Consider the following 5,968-nt stretch of genomic DNA (forward strand, 5'->3'; position numbering starts at 1 on the left):
CATTGACAGCCCAATATGGGACACTAGAGCCCAATTTTGTCTACATACATGGGCTTAACCAAAGCCTAAAAAACCATAACTGAAAATAAAAGAATAAAACAATAAAACAATAAATTCCACATACTTAGTTTAAATAAAATTGCAGAAACACTTGTTACTTTTTGTTTTTGTTTTATTACATGTTATGCCAATTTATTTTAACATTAGTTCCGCTATACACATCTAACAAATTCATAGCAAATGCACTTTCAATATTTATGACTCCTTTTGTTAATATAATATTTATGACTATTTTTTAGTTACTTGATAATAAATTAAATACTCTATTTCTAGATCTTGGGACCCTTTATTTTGTTTTTTTTACGTTGAGGACATTTTTTCTTTAATTTATTATTAAGTGTTCTTATAACAAGTAAGTTACAAGGTGTTGGGTAGAGGTGATGGGTCGCCCAGCTCGACGGCCCGCCCTAAAAATAGGAGGGTTTGGGCAAACATATAGGCTTGAAATATGGGTTTGGGCAAAAAATGAAGCTAGTTTAAAAAATGGGTCGGGCCTCGGGTAAAATATTTTTGGCCCAGGCCCAGCCCGTCCCGACCCGATTTATATATTAAATATATATTTTTTTATTATTAAAATATACTACTTTTTGTTTAATTGTTTTTAACTTTTGTTTCACTTCCAGGAATCCAAAATCCCTAACTCAGACGTACCCTCCTCCATTTTTTTCGCAATTACAAAATCAAGCTTCACCTCCACCGATCCACCTCCGGTCGTCCACCCAATTCCAGAATTAGAGGTTAGAGCAGTCGTATTTAAGGTAAATGAAGCTCTATTTCGAACTTATTTATATAAACTTATTAGAGGACAGAAGTTCGGGCCCTCGCTCGAAGAAAACTGGAGACGTTGCAGTTGCAGATGCAGACATGACCTTTTTCTGATGAACTTTTAATAGAAGTAGGGATTTATAGCTAATTCTTAGGCTATCCCTTCGGGGATGTAGCATAGTTCCCCTAGTTCGAAATCGAATCTATATTCTGTCTTTAACCTTCGTTCGAACAATGGAAAGAGCCTTTACGCAGGACTGGTATTATAAGTTATCAGAGAAGGAAGAAAACTTATAATACCAGTCCTAATATCTTATAAGTTTTCCAAAATTTGGGAGGATTTCTCTTTTATTTTAGTATTCAAAAACATGTGTACCTTCGAATCTCGACTTCTTAATCATTAAAGTATTTAACATTTCGTATCAACAGTACCTTAGAAATAACATTTTATCTTTTATTTACCTTAAAATATATCAGGTGAACAAAGGAGACATGAATTACCTCGTAGAGATATGGTAGTACGGTCCAATGGTGATGGCAATTGTTATTTGGTGGGGTAGGCCATAGACGAGAAGTAATTGTAGGGTGCCCCACCTTGGAGTGGCCCCTGCCTCTTTTCTTCGCCTCCAGCCCTCCACATGGGGGGGCTGCTCTCCATCCTTATTCCAAAAATATTCCCTCCCTCGTGCCTTGTATTACAAACCTTATGCCTACCATATACTACATGCCAATTGCAAGATTTAAAAAAAGCATAATTTGCAATTTGAACTAAAAATAGTTTAAGCATGAAATTTTATCACGTGGTATGTTTGAGTCAATCAATAGAGAAGTGTTCGTTCTTGTGAAAATATATTCCTGCCCTCAAATTTTCCGTCATTCAAACACCAGAACGCTAATTAAAAATTCATATCATCTGCATATCCAAATTCCCGAAACTCTACTGGTATTATAAGTTTTCTTCCTTCTCTGATATCTTACTATAAAAGGCTCAAAGAGCTATGGTTGATAAGAAGAGTTGGAATTCACTCATTATTAGGAGCCATTGTTAGAACGAAACATTATGCCACTGTTGTTTTTATGTGTAACCAGATGGAATTATTAGGAGTTCCCCATTATGTTTATTCTTTGAGCATCTTGATTAATGTCAATTAGGTCATATTGATTTTGGGTTTTTTGTTTTGGGGAAAATGCTGAAGTTAGGGGTTGAGCCTAGTGTTGTAACTTTGTGTACTTTGATTAATGGGATTTGTAGGCAAAGTAAGATTTCTCAAGTTGTGAAATTGTTTGATGAAATGGTTGAAAAAAGGTTATCAACTTAATTTAATTGTTTAATTCATGCTATGTGTAATTCGGGCCAGTAGAGGGAGGCAACAAGGTTTTTGAATAATTAAGCGGCAAACCGTTTGTTTATATGTTTATATCTGGAAATGAAGTTCTCAGAATTTTGAAATTGCATGGGATTCGAGTTGAATGAATTTATTATAATGTTTACTGAGATCACAAGCTTAGTTTTTTCATTTAATGTCATCTTTTTTTTTTTGCTTTGTTTTATTGCAGAAACAAGCGACATTGAAATTGATTTGGCTTACCTTAGCTTCCTTTCCCGTAAGCTTTAACATTTTCTTTTTAGAATTTAATTTAATTTATTTTTCTTTTATTTTAGTTTGTACAACATTTTGCAATTAAATGCAGGATTAGCAGATTTTCTAGATGATAATTTGTGTCCTTATCTCAAAAGTCAAAACATAGTTATGATTATTGATTCCTCTGAAAAAAAGTGAACTTCCAAAATATTAGGGGGAAAGAAAAACTTAAATTTTGATTAAATTATGGTAATGTTATGCCAAAATTGTTTATCTACTAGTAGGAAAATAATGGGGTTGAGAAATAGAGATGCTTCTATTTATGAATTTGGATTGGATTTATGCAGTTTGAATTTCATTCATGGTAAAGAAGTCTGTCTATGTGTTCTTAGCGGATGACTGATCATAGAAACATTTGTTTTCTGATTAAAATTGATTGATTTATTTTTTATAGAGCATGTACTTTGCATTTAATTGAAGTTTGGATGAAATTAGCCCTAAAAAGGAGCTCTTAACTTTAAATATCGAATTAAAATAATCATTTTATGTACCACCTGTTATTAAAAAATGTCCATAATATATTTTTATATTATTTCTCAAATTTAATAGTTAACGCGATTGAATTTTTGATATTCTTTTATTATACAATATTACCATTTGATATTAATATGATAATATCTAATTTTTCAAGTAAAATTTTACAAAATGGTATTTTTTTAAAATTCGTTAAGTTGGTTTATTAATAAGATATTGTAAAACAGATTTTTTAAAAAACGGGTCGGGCCAGGCTGGGCTCGGGTTTAGGAATTTTTTCTCGGGCCGGGCTTGGACAAATTTTCAGGCCCATATTTTAGGCCGAGCCGGGCCCTGGTCTAAAAAATGGGCCTAGCCCATGATCATCTCTAATGTTGGTTTAGATTACGGGTGGATCACACTGTGTATAGTATAGAGAGTTATTAAAGATGGAGGTTTAGAATGATGTTTTAGCAAAATAATAATTAATGGAAGGTCAAGATCGGTGCTCCATCAACATGTCCTTGAACATCTCAAAAATTTCTTAACATTGATTATCTCACACAAATTACACATTCTATTGCAAGAGTTTCGTCATAGGCAAAGCTATTTTAGAAAATCCATTCACAAACCTTCTATATTAACCTGGCAAGCCAAGGAAGCTCCAAATCTCAAATACAATTTTTGGCAACTTTCACTAAAGGATAGCTTCAATCCTTTTGGGATCCACACGGATTCCCTCAGCCGAAATAATGTGCCTTGGAAAGAACAATTTGGATAACCAAAACTTACACTTACTAAGCTTCCTGAAATGTTGTTTCTCATGCAACACTTGCAATACGATTCTCAGATACTAATCATGCTCAGCCTCTAACCTCAAGTATGTTAGGATATCATCGATCAACATTAGTACAAATTGATCCAAATAAGGTAAAGGTTATGAATTGATTAAATGAATGAATTTAATGATTAATTAGCTACTGGTTTTCTAGTATATTATTGATTTAGGTGCTGACCCAAATGCCACAAATCAGCTGTAAAGGCAAAGAACGATTGTACCTATGGTTTGAATCGATACAGTGTAAGGAATCTAACTAGTTTGGATTCATAAAATAATTATAATTTCAACGATTTGTTTGAACTCATAAGTGGGCGTTTGGGGCTGGTTTAATCGTAAATTGATTGAATTTATACTAAATTTTGGTTCAGGTTCATTTAAGGAATTATTAAGGAAAATTGGATGATTCGCTAATGTGCTACGAGGAAGCGAAAAATAAGGTGTGAGTCCTACACTCATAAAATTGTTTGAAAATGTTAAATATCATGTTATATATGATAAATTAGCTTGCTGATTGGATTGTCTGAATAGCCAAATTATTGATTTTGTGAGTGGCCGAACCAGGTATGTTTCGAGCCTTAAAAGATTAATATGTTGGCAAAATTGCTAGTTTGATAATATGGATGTTTGATTGAGTTTGTAATTGCATATTTGAGTTATAGGATATGAGAATGTTTGACTGAATGGTATAATGTGTTGAGATATTAAGCTTATGTATGATTTAAACACATGAGATATTTGTTATATTGTGTACTAAAAAGGGTGCTATTTATGCACAATGAAAATCTATAAAGTATATGAAATTGAACGATATTCATTGATATCAACACAATGGTAATTTGAAAGATTGGAACACTATTTCCATTTATTGAAAGTATGTGATTATTGAGGACATGCTGAGCATGTTAAATGAATGTGAAAAGTATTAAGATATGATTATGTATGAGATTGTGTGACATATTGCATATGCATTAGGTTGGGATTTTGTGGTTGATGGAGGAGTTCTGTGGAGTACCGACGACATATTAAGTCCGCATTATTCGTAGTCAGTGCACAACACCTAGAGTACCAAGGGGATTAGAAATTTTATCGCATATTATATGTTATTGGTGATTGATTATTTGGTGGTTTTACCATATCGAGCTATGATCATAATGTTTTGGAGTTTGGCAGACGGGTTCTCGGGAACTCGTGGTGTGTAGCGGATGGTATAGGTAGGAATCTTTTTGCATTGCATCATGTGCACGCCATATTTGAATGTCATTCATTTATACTACGCATTATATTTTGTTGTATTGAATGGCATCGAAATTAATGATTATTACTCGAATGAATGATGACCTATGCTCATACACCATTTGATGTTACTCGAAATTAATGATTGTTACTCGAATGAATGATAATGGCTATGTAATGACATGAAATTCCTATGGTGGTTCTGTTTTATTCTATTAATGCTAATATGTTTCACTGTATTTGATGTTTTTACCCGTTTAAATAATTATTCGACTCACACTGAGCTTTTCATAAGCTCACCCCCAATAGTGTTTAACTTTTCAGGTAAACCTCAAAATTAGGACCAAACTCAGCATTCAGAGAATCAACTTGGACTTCAGATTATTTTTTAAATAAGTATTAATTAGTCTCTATTGGTTTTGGCTTGTAAGTTTTAATTATTTTTGGCCTGCGGCTTGGTAACTTTTCTTTTGGGGATTTTTGCAAGCATGGATTACTTAAGCATAATAACCGGATAATGCATGATATCGGACTTAAGTAAAATTTGATATTGTTCCCTAGTTTCCGCTGTATTACAAAGGAACCCTTTTTGAAAAAAAAATTGATAAGGCAACTAAGTTTCCAGAAGACTTGAAAAATGGTTTTTTTTTTTGCTGCATTACTTTAACATCGAGTTTTTTTTAAGAAGAGTGACAAGCAAACGGTTTTTCTAAAACAATACTATCAACAATAAAATGAATCCAACGTATACACAACCTAATGAATGAATGCTTTTAAACTAACTCAAAGTACAACTACGGTTTTCTCTAATATTATTTTATTTTAGGTCTTAAAAAATAACGTAAGTTAGCTTAACCATTTCGGTGGCTAATGTAGCCTTCTCAATCTAGCCATAACATCTAGGCTGAGTTTGGGAGGTTACATTTAGTGGTATCAAAGCCTTGGTTCAGAACCTCAGATTGAGTTTTTAAAT

At 32.9% G+C, this 5,968-nt stretch overlaps 1 long non-coding RNA gene across 1 annotated transcript; it reads left to right on the top strand.

Moving 5' to 3' along the window:
* Window positions 1-627: 627 nt before the first annotated feature.
* Window positions 628-5,644, top strand: LOC107899385 (uncharacterized). Its single transcript, XR_005912073.1, has 4 exons — window positions 628-818; window positions 2,383-4,002; window positions 4,131-4,199; window positions 5,320-5,644. It is a non-coding gene; the product is annotated as an uncharacterized lncRNA (long non-coding RNA).
* Window positions 5,645-5,968: the final 324 nt, after the last annotated feature.

Source organism: Gossypium hirsutum, chromosome D04 (assembly GCF_007990345.1).
Source record: "Gossypium hirsutum isolate 1008001.06 chromosome D04, Gossypium_hirsutum_v2.1, whole genome shotgun sequence".
In the NCBI taxonomy this organism is placed as follows: domain Eukaryota; kingdom Viridiplantae; phylum Streptophyta; class Magnoliopsida; order Malvales; family Malvaceae; genus Gossypium; species Gossypium hirsutum.